This window comes from Aythya fuligula, chromosome 5, assembly GCF_009819795.1.
Source record: "Aythya fuligula isolate bAytFul2 chromosome 5, bAytFul2.pri, whole genome shotgun sequence".
Classification (NCBI taxonomy): Eukaryota; Metazoa; Chordata; class Aves; order Anseriformes; family Anatidae; genus Aythya; species Aythya fuligula.
In genome coordinates this window covers 35,018,289-35,029,757 of record NC_045563.1, presented here as the reverse complement: position 1 = coordinate 35,029,757, position 11,469 = coordinate 35,018,289, and positions in this window count along the sequence as shown.

The window sequence follows — 11,469 nt, the reverse complement described above, 5'->3', positions numbered from 1 at the left end:
GAGGCCTGCGGGGATGAGCAAGGAGCTTCTAATTGAGCTGAAACATAAAAAGGTAGGGTACGAGAAGTGGAAGCAGGGGCAGATGACCCAGGAGGAGCACAGAGTTGCTGTCTGGTCTTGCAGCAGTAGGGTTAAGAAAGCCAAGGCTCATCCGGAGTTAAATCTGGCAAGAAATGTGACAGGCAACAAGGAAGGATTCTACAGCTATGTAAGTAACAGCAAAAGAAAGACTGAAATGGAAAAGAGGTGGGCCCCATGATGAATGGGTCGGGAATTAATGACAAATTAATTTCTTTTGGCCACATCAGTGCCTTTGCCCCAGTCTTTATTGGTAAGACTGGCCTTAAGGAATCCCATACCACTGAGACCGCAGGGAAAGTCTGGAAGAAGGTAAACTTCTGGTCGGTGGAGGAGCAGTTACTGGATGTGCAATCTGAGGCCTGGCAGGCTGCATGCATGAATGCTGAGGGAGCTGGCTGATGTCACTGCAAGGCCACTCTCTATAGTCTTTGAATTGTCTTGGCAGCTGGAAGAGGTTCCTGAAGACTGGAAGACAGCAAATACCAATTCTATCTTCGACAAGGGCAGGAAGAAAAATTTGACGAGCTACAGGCCAGTCAGCCTCTCCTCAGTCCTTGGGAAGGTGATGGAGAAAATAATTTTGTAAAGCATTTCCAAAAACATGAAGGGCAAGAAGTTGTTTGGGAGTAGTTAGTATGGACTTCAAAGGACAAATGTTGCTCGAGTAATGTTGCTGCCTTCTACAGTGTGGTGGCTAGCTGCTGGATGGTGGGAGAGCAGTTCATGTTGTTAACTGACTTCAGTAAAGCTTTTGATGCTGTATTCCATAACATCATCACCAGGCAAGCAGACAGTGGTTTAGGTAAGTGGATAGTGAGATGGATTGAAAACTGGCAGAACATCCAGGTCCAGAGGGGTGCGATCAGCAGCACAAAGCCAACTGGAGGTGAGTCACTGGTGGTATAACCCAGGGCTTGATACTCCTCCAGAGGAGTGGGTGATACACCAGATGACTGTGCTGCCATTTAGAAGGGACCTCAACAGGCTGGAGAAATGGGCCAAAAGGTACCTCATGAAATTCAGCAAGGGGAGTTGCAAAGCCCTGCACCTGGACAGGAGGAATCCCAGGCACCAGAACCTGCTGGAGGCTGACCAGCTGGAAAGCAGCACACAGAGAGGGGCCCTGGAGTCATGGTGGACAGCAAGCTGAGCATGAGTCTGCAGTGCACACTTACAGCAAAGGTGTCCGGTAGCATCCTGGGGACTGCATTAGGAAAAATGCTGTCAACAGGTCAGTGGAGGTGAGCCTCCATCCACTCCATCTGTTCAGCAGTGCTAGGCTGCATCTGGAGTGTCCAGTTCTGGATTCCCCTGTACAAGAAAGATAGGACTTACTGGATTGAATCCAGTACAGGGCCATGAAAAAAGGTTAAGGAACTGGAACATCTTTAATTTTAGGAGAGTTTGAATGAGGGAGTGGAGAAAAGAAGGCTCAGGGGGATCTTACCAGTGCATATTAACACGTGATGGGAGGCAGTGAAGTCAAGGGAACCAGGCTCTCAGTAGTGTCCACTAACAAAAGGCAATTGGCACAAATTAAAAAAATAATCTGAGCATAAGAAAACAGAACCTTTTTTTTTATTTTTTTTTTACTTGGAGTGTTGTCAAACACTGGAACAGATTGCCTGAAGCAGTTGGGGAGTCTCTGTGGAGGTGCTCAAAACCCAAGTGGACACAGTCCTGAACAACCTGCTGTAGTTTGACCCTGTCTGAGCAGACAGGGTGGGCTAGGTGATCTCAAGAGCTCCCTTCCAACCTAAACAAATCTGTGATTCTGCATAAACATGAAATTTCCATCATATGATAACAAGAACAGAACAAATAATTGTGAATCACCTGTCATGAACAAAAAAAGAAGCTTGTAGTTTTTCAAATTGTATGAAATAAGTATTCAGTAAAGATCTGCACTATTCAGATAGCTTCCAAGTCAAGCAAGCACTCAACAATTTGGTGATACGACTGCCTTTGTTGGACACTTTGTTCTAGGGAATAGATAAACCCTAAAAGATTTTTAATAGATGAACCCTAAAAGATTTTAAAAAATACATTGATTTTAAGTGGTTTCTTCGTTTAGTTACTGTAAATTTTAAATGCATAGGGATTGAAGGACACGACTGCGTTTGGATCACAGTGCCAGAATATGTGGTATGCTTAATTTTTCTTACTGAGGTTAATATTGAACTTCGAGATACCATTCTAATATTCTAACTTAATTACCAATTTATTTCTTACTTCATTACATTTTTAATGTAATCTTTTAGGGATAGGTAAGTAAGTTTCTTTTATTAACAGCATTGGCTTGCATGGAGAATTCAGCTTGGTCTGAGTATTAGTATTTTTAAATTACCTATAATTTGCAATTGAAAGTGTGTTTAAGGACAAATTCTAGTCTATAAATGTCAAGAATTTGTGAACTCCAGGGAGAAAAGAACCAACGTTCATTGACTGGAGCTAGCAACTGTTTTTCAATAAAGAAATGATCCATTGCTTCCTTAGTCTTAAAAGCTGAATTTGATCTGCTTTTTTTAAAGTTTTATTCGCTATAGGAAGATGATTTTAGCTTGGCATCAAGAGGCACTAATGGATGGCACCAATGTAATTGGATTAGACTTGCTTTTTCTTTGTTTTGAAATATGTTTTTAATCCAAACTGTCTAGAGTAATGAATAGGCTTCTGTATTCATATTAATTTTCTGATTTCAGTTATTTTAGATAAGGGTTACCCACTTTGATCTGGGTAGTGTTGCAATCAGAATTAAGCATTGTACTTCTTATCGTTTCATTGTACAAGTCAGCATGAACATACTTGGAGAATGCCTCAGAACTCAGCTGGATGTTCATCGTATGTAGTAGCTGCATATCCAATTGAATCAAAACTTTATTTAGCCACGCCCAACAATAAAATGCTAATTACTGATAGAATAGCATACTCAAATGGAGGCCATCCTGGTACCATCAGGTTATTGATAGACTTCAGCCCTCGGCACAAACTATTTGAGAACGAACAAATTCTCCATTTAGTTGCAACCCCTGAGGAGGAGCTAATTTAATGTGAGATGCAGCTGAATACCTGCAGATGTCAAGGGGAGGATGTGTAAGAAGCTCAGAAATGGCTGGTATCTGGCAGCACCGAGCATGTGGGCTGGTTGGTCCCTGATGCGTTCTGTTCAGTAAGGGACTGGGTACAGTGAGAGCAAGAAACAAACACCAGATTGGAGCAGAAGTGAGAGCGCAGTGCCTCTCCTCCCGGTGTCTACAGCAATAGCACTTCTAAAAGTGTGATCAGAGCCACATGGCAGCGCAGTGCCTTTTTTACCACTTTCTATTCTTAGCGTTCAGAACAACGGATTAAAGAGCACGATAAAAATATGTGTTTAAAAAAAGTAGGCTGTTATAAAATATGATTTCCTTTTGGAAGACAGTACATGATGAATCCGGCAGGAGAGACGTACACATTTCCAGTCACTGCTAAGGTTTTAAAACTATTTTAAGAACAGTGGGACCTGGCTGTTGTCATAGTAGCAATAAACCTTTTAATCCCACTTCCTGTGGAGATGAAGCTGTTGTGGACTTAATCTACTTAAAGATGGTCACGGCTGTTTGTATGACAGGGAACTAGGGATACAGCACTGAAAAGATGCTGCTTGTTCTCAGAAAGTTGAGTGCTTTTGTCCATTTAGATAGTGCTTGATTAGGATTTGCTGAGAGATGGATCTCATGATAAGCTAATAGGAGGACTGTCACCTGGGAAGCTAGCCTTCATTTATATCAGTTTTTGGCACCAACAACTTGTCTTGGTGCCTAAGTGAAAGTGTTCCTAGGTTGTTCTGGGCAAGAGCTTGCTGCTATCATGGATCTCCCATAGTTTGAAAGCATCCTTTTTAAGAAAGCCCTTTCAACCTGAATGCTTCCATTCCTTAGAGTCTCTGAGGCTTTACAAGCAGTGCTGAGTCATTTCTGTATACTGCTGTAAAGTCTGCAGCCCTTGAAAAGGTAATGCAATTAAAAATTTCTTGAAGTATTTGGATAATACAAACTGATTTATCTTTAAATACACAATTAGCAGTGGTGTCAAGAGAAACCTGTGGAAAACTGACAAATTCTTCAACTTTTTTTGAAAGTCATTCTAGCTAGGTAGGGAGAATTTTAAATGTCATGTCAAAATAATCATTTTAATAGAACTTTACATTTGAAACCAAAAATGATGTGAAAGTGTTTGTATGTATCTAGAAGTAAATGAGACCTTCCTTCTCACCAGATCAGATTTCCCAGTAATTACTGAAATCTCTTCCATTGCTGATTTATTTGGTTTAGTCTGGCTACAGTACTGGATTGCATAACCTCACCTCCTAAAATAAGAAGCAATATGCATGTTTTGTTTGAGCCAGTATTTTGATTCATATGTACTGAATAATAGCAACAGTTTGGAGATTTTTGTTTGTTTTCCTCAAGTCCCCATGTTCTGGCTAGATGGACCCTCAGTATTTAGGACAAATTACATGGCAGAGTAAATAAAAGAAGGTTCGTTAGTTAGTTGCAAGTTTAAAAGAATAAATATTTGATGGCTCCTCTACAAAATTTTGATCATGGGTGATAGGGTTTTGCTCCTTTCCATTCCTTCAGCAGCCCGTACTTCAACATGACATGGAAAGATGTGTTTAGACAAACCATTGACTGTTATTCGTGTTTCTCTGTCTGTGGGTGACTTCTTCCTATTAGAAGGAAGCCAGCCAGCTTCCACAGAAATTCAGAAATGCTCTCTTGAATGAAATGCCACCACGGTTTTAGCAGTTTGGAATAACCAAATACCGCTTTAGTGACTTCTGTTTGATGAATGGTGCTGTCACTGAGCCTTTTGGTCACATGTAATTATGCCTCAGGGTGCCTCACTTGCTGAGTTACCTGACCATGATTTGGCTCCTGTGCATGACTGTCCTTGCAGGCTTTGGAGGTGCTGGCTGGCCCTCATCCGTGCTGAGGCATGGAGGAAGATGGTCCCTTCCTCTTTCCCCTGCCTTTTCACAGCGTTTGCCTTGGGCACTGTGGGGAGGGAGCAGTGAACACTTCCCAGCTGGGGCACAGGCCAAGAAGCCTGGTGTGGTGCTGTTTCTGGGGATGAAATCCCAAAAGCTGGTTTTCTGTGGTCCCTGGCCTAGCTTTGCACTCCCAGCCTCTGCAGGATCCCACAGGCTTCCCTTAGGCCCCATGCACTCTCCAACCTCTTCTCCTATAGCTGCCTCATGGAGCTCCTCAGAGCTGGCTGAGCATGGTCATCGGCAGTATATGCTTTGGTTTGGTCTGTCCTCCTGTCTCTGGGTTATGGTAGCCAAAAGAGTTTTTGAGAGGTGCTGTGCATGCTCTCAGGTTGAAGGCTGAGGCATGCAGGGATCAGCACTGGCCTTCACAGAGGTGAAGTCTGCTGAAGATTAAAACTGTGTTTTTACTTTTTTCTTCATGAAGAGGATTTCTCCAAGCTGCTTGTAAAGCGCTGGGCAAGTGGGTATCCAAATATCCCTCTCTAATGGCTTTGCAGAGTCAGAGCAGGAGGTTGGCTTGCTGAATGTGTAATGTCCTCGCCAGAAGACTGGTTGGGTGGGATGGAAGATGCCTTCCTACCAGAACTGTTTGGAGGGGCTTGAAACCCTTCTAGTTTGACACTCTGAAGAAAATACTTATTTTAAAGCAGCTTTTATTTTGAAACATCCCTAACGTATTCAGAAATAGTAATTCACATTTTTCAGTGTTTCATTTAATCTGAAGGTTTCAGCACTTTGACCCAATTTGGATTTTTTTTCCCAAAAAAAATCTTCAATAGATTTTTGGCATGATATGACTTTTTCTTCCTCTTCTTAGATGGTAAAAATGCTGGTAGAGTGGGGTTGTCTTCAGTTTATAGAAGCAACCTGTCATTGTTAAGTATTTATTTACATTACCCAGTTGGTTTCTCAGATGCCAGTTTGGGGATAGCTCTGTTAAAGGTATCATGTTTGTTTTTTTTTAGTCAGCCATATTATGCTAAATAGAATCTTAAATGTTTTGTTCTGACTGGTGAGTAGATGGGGGTTGAACGGAAAAAAGTCCTTCTGTATCCAGTAAATCTGTTCTACAGACAGTTGTAAAATTGAGGCATCCTATTCTAATTTTTGCTGAGCATTTTGGTCAGAATTTTGGGTGGGTATCCATTTAGTACAGTGCTTTAAACCAAAGTCTGTAAATCATGTAATTTTACATCAAGCTCAGCACAACCTCTGCCAAATACTGCGAGATATGATTAATACTTATAATAGTCACTAAAATTAAATCTCATGCTTTAATAAGAAAGCAGATTTTCTCAACAGCCTTTAAGCTCTGCAGGGTGAGATCATCGTTGTATCAGTCTTGCACAGTGAATATTTTGACACATTCAGTAATGGTGTTTTTCTTCTCTTAGAAACAAATGGAGCAGCTGGGTACAAATGTCTCCCACTCCCTTACAGGAATGGTCAGTGCCTCCAGGTGCTACTTGCTGTTTAGTGTTGTTGTCTGTTTTTTTTTTTTTTTAATGGTTTTACTATAATTATAGAGATGAGAGCTCTTAATCTTGTAATGAGTTTGTTTGCGTAATGCATTTACCCAAGTGGACTTCCTTGGTGGTGAAGCACAGAGCTTATGCATACTGCACCGGCTGTGAGATGGGTTGCTGGGGATAAAGCAGGGATAAGTGAAAAGGCTGCATGAGAAAACAGTGTTGAGAGCTCTAACGCTATCACTAGAGCTAGTGATATGCTGAATGTATAAATAAAACCCGCTAAAATAGTGATCATTACTAGCTGGGGATGATAAGCTTAAACCAGCTACTATGAGGCAGTAAATTGCTGTCTCCCACTGCAGCTCTGTGAATGTTGCATTGTTGTCTGGGGCTGATAAAAACTAGAAGCAGAAAGAGTATTATAAGGGTGTGCCTGAGATGATGAGATGTTGGTTTGTAGCTGTACTTCTTATTCCTCAGGGTTTATACTGAGTGGTTTGCTTTGTCAGCCTGAACAGACGTTTAAAAGCCTTCCTTGTTGGGGTTAGCTGTTTTTAGTTCCCATTTAAAAATCTAGGTTAGTGAGCTGTCCCCCTTCTGTTGCTGAGAAAACCCTGGAGAGTGAGTGAGATAGGTTACTGATTTATTCCACAAATGTTCCCAGAACCTCTCTAAAATAAGCTAGAAACTGGAATGTCTGCGGTCTGATTTCAAACAGATATTTAAAGGGTATGCATTTTGCATCTCCTCCTCAGAGTCTGTCAGAGGTGTGCACATGATAGAAACCTGCATTTCTGGCTTGTGCCTGCCTCTGGGTAACAGGAACAGTTGGTTCTCTGGCCCAGAGACCTGTGAAGAAGACACAAGCATGCCTCGTGTGAACCATGCTCAGCTTGGCAACCTCGTATTCTCACTTGCTTCTAGTGCTAAAAGCAGCATAGTCAAGTGTGGTATGGCAATCAGATGTGGTAGCTCCCAGCCCTTGTGAGAAAACACCACCGTGCTTTCTACAATGTTCCTGCCCAAAATAGCAGGAGTGTTCCCAATGGTTGATCCCCTATTTTGTTCTCAATTCTCTCTGCCTTTCCTGCTTTTGTATATCCATGTGCATGAGGGAATAGTGGAGTAGAGGAAAACATGCAAGAGAGGGTCAATAGTTTTTAGGAACGGTGTCTCTCCATGTAGTCTATACTGTAGCGAGAGGTTTAACAGTAAGTTTTCCTGATTTAATATGACTCTGAAATAACCAGACAGGCACCATTTGGCTGAGTGCACAGAAGTCACTGGTGCTTTGATAGTGCTGATTGCACAGTCAGGCCCTTAATAATTTCAGAAGCATTCTTTCAGTGGAGCTATCTTCCCTAGAATATGCAAAGAACCTGGGCATGACTGGAAAACTGTCCTGGAAATACCTTGTCATGAAGTTTTCAATCCTTCTTTCTAAACCTGTTTCCTAGCATCCCCTGATTTTTTGAAATCAGCATCTTCTCTGGTCACTTGTCTCAGTTTCAAACTGTTTTGTTGCCCCTTATAATAAGATGTCCAGAATGGAACATTAAATTTCCTCTCCAGTGGGGCAGAGAGAGGGAGAAGATGATGGGACTTCCAGCCCCTATGGTGCAATGCCTCTGTATAATAGAGCCTAGCAGTGTTTTATTATTTTTCCCTGATATGTTGTATCATAAATTACCATCTAACATGTTATTTCCCTCTACACTCCTAACTCTGCTGTTTGCTGTAAGTGTCCTTGTGCACTGAATTCTTGTGGTTTGAATTGTTTTTCCCAGGTATGCTGTTCTGCATTTTTCCCAGATGAATCCACTCTTATTGATGTTTGCCTCTGCCTCCAGTTCTTCTGCAAGAGTTGAGTCCAGCATTGACTAAAGGTAAAAAAAAAAAAAAAAAAAAAAAGAAACCAAAAAACACAAAATCAAACAAAAAAACACTATAGTTAGAATCTCATTGCTGTATTTCTCTAGTTCTAGTGATTTTTCATCGTTCTTCCATTGCAATTTACATGAGCATGTTTTTAATTCCTATTCTTCCTCCATCAAAGAATATTTTGAATCACACCAATCGTAATAATGATTTCCATCTTTCTTCATTAGAAACTCCTCTCATGCTACTCCTTGTTTTCACGTTACATTGTTATTTTGGTAGTGTCTCTTACCCAGATTCTGTTGCCAAGATTCTGTCTGTATCCAAGGCAACTTAAATAATTTTGAGAGTAATATAGTGTGAGGTGATGTATCAATTACTAATATCCAAGTAAATTATTTCTACGGCACTCCCTTTATACATCATTGTAATTCTGCTTGATTTAAAATGTTTGGGTGCCGTGCGTACAGTTGTGTAGACAGGGAAAATTCTTCCCTAATGAAGACCTGCTGTTTTGTAATGCTGCAGCGTGTTCCAGCCTGTTCCAGTGCCATGTGCATCACGTGGGACCTGGGCTGACAGCCAGTGCAAATGTTTCTTCAAGGACTTTAGGACATACTCTAATTACGTTTAGAATCTTCCACTCTCTTTTCATCTGAAGGATGTCACTCTTTCTGCTCATTTCAAAGTGCAGTGCAAAGCCCTCCATCTGCCATTATGAGAGGGCCCCACTGGTGCACTTGTGTGAGAGGCAGTAGGATGGCTGCCTTTGTGAGTGACTCTTTAACCTCCAGCTGTGAGAAGTCCCAGGCCTTTGAATGCTGTCAGAGCTGGCCAGTGTCCAGCAGTGCTTTCATCCAGTGCTGGAGATGTAAAATTCCCTGGAAGAAAAAGCTTCATTTCTCTGAGCCTGGCAGGGGACAAGGAGGGAATGAGTTGTGGGATGAAGCATCTGAAGGTCTCTATACTTGAAAAAAAACACAACAAAGTCTTGTGCCTAATTACTAAAAACTGGAGGAAAAAGGTATTTGTGGGAGCTATGTATGTGAACATGTGTATTCTCTATCAAACTGGTATTGAGTGTATGTGATCGGACTACGGGATCTTACCTAGGGGTCTTTTTTAAGGGAATTGCCTGCAAAACAGTATGGAAGAATAAAGGCCCTCATGCAATACTGTGCACTGGACTGCAACTCCTGTGAGGTGAGGACAGGTCTGTGTTTGTGTGTAATATATGGCAAATGAGCCTGCATTTGTGTATGTATATAGAACAGGCTGGGGGCTTTTCAAAAGATGTAGGCTCAGCCTGGAGTAAATGTTCCTGATGTGGGGAGGAAGGAGAGAGCCATTATTGTCTGGCCTGCCTTAGGCTTGCACTTGTACAATTTGCTGTCCTCTTCTCTTTGCTGTGGTCTGCGCCCTCTGACCAACCAGTGCTTAATTGCATGGGTTCTGTCTCAGAGAGCCACACACGATAACACCTTCTTTTCAACTGAATTAATTGTTCAAGAATAACATTGTTACATCAGATCTCTGATGAATTCATGAGCCTTATTGTCTAGGCAAGTGCATTAATTGAGTGAATACAGAAGAAAGTCTGGGTCAAACTTCAGAAAGTCAGACAGACTGTCTCAGTCCCTTGTGGCTGCTGGGATCATCCTGATGCCTGGTGTGACCTGAGTAATCAGCGTATTGTCGGACTGGCATGGCTCAGTCCTAATTCTCCCAGGTTCACAGAGCAGCGTTCAACAGCAGTTTGAGGCTGCTGTGGGTGGCGTGTGTCCAGGAAGAAATTTGTGTGCGTTCAGGCAGCACCCAGCAATGTCTTGGAAGTAGCTTGGGAGGCCTTTTGGTAGGTCACTTGGCATGCCGCCTCGGGGGCTAGGGTCACTGATTATGCTGAAATGACTTCAGGAGAGGAATGAAACCAGAGTTGATTATTTCTAGCCTGCACGACGTTAGAGGAATACAAGTCACCTTGAAGTGGTACACGGCTCAGCTACTGATGATAGTGGTAACTGGGGTAGCCACTGATTGTGATAACCAGGAACATAAAGTTCATGAACTCCTTTAATAAAAGATTGGATACAGGCGAATGTGGAGTTACTTGTTGGACTGAGCTTCTTCTGAAAGAAAGGAAGCCCGCTTTTTTCCTTCCATCTCCTCCAAGTTTAGGATTAGGAGCAAGGAAAAGAAACCGACACTAATTCTCTTCTTTGCCTACACTTGGCTTATATTGCTGTAAGCTTGCTTATCTCAATATATGTAAGATGAAAGGCAGGCTGTACTCTTGGGACTGACTGTGCAGGACTGGAGTAGGTGTCTGGCTTGAAGAGTTCTCTTTGTACTTTAATGGGCACTACAAGGGCTTCCCGAGAGAATTCTTCAGATGAAAGCTGTTTTTTCTATGGCAGGCTGTGTGGAGTCTCATTATTGCTCTGGCTTTTGCTGCACAGCACATATGTTACTGTGGGGTTGTCAGCCCTTCTCCAGCGCAATAAAAATAAGTAGATTAACGAAGCAAAGAAGATTAGAGACACTTTGGGGAAGGGAAGGGAGGAGGATGAGCGGGAGAGAGTATAAAAAGAGAGCACAAGACTGAGAGCTAGGCTTCCCTGGTGCATGTTACACAGGGTGGCTATCTTTGTCCCTTTTGGGTTTGGGTTAGGCCGACCGAATAGAACTGATCCTGACACCATGTCCAAAGAGAAGCTGGAGTCACTGGTCAAGAACATGGAGATCATGCTCTCTGAGGTAGAGCAGCTGAAGATCCACTGCACCAAGCAGACGGAGGAGGTGAACCAGGTGGTGCAGGAGCTGCGCCGAGAGAACAAGGAGCTGACAGAGAAGTACGAGCACATCTGTCAGGACCTGAAGGAAGCCAAGGAGGCGATTGCCCAGTTGCAGGACACCAAGTTTGCCTTTGAGGCAAAGGAGCGGCAAGCACAGAAGCTCAACCGGCAGCTGTGAAGCAGCAGGAGAGAGAAGGAAGAGATTTCTTAA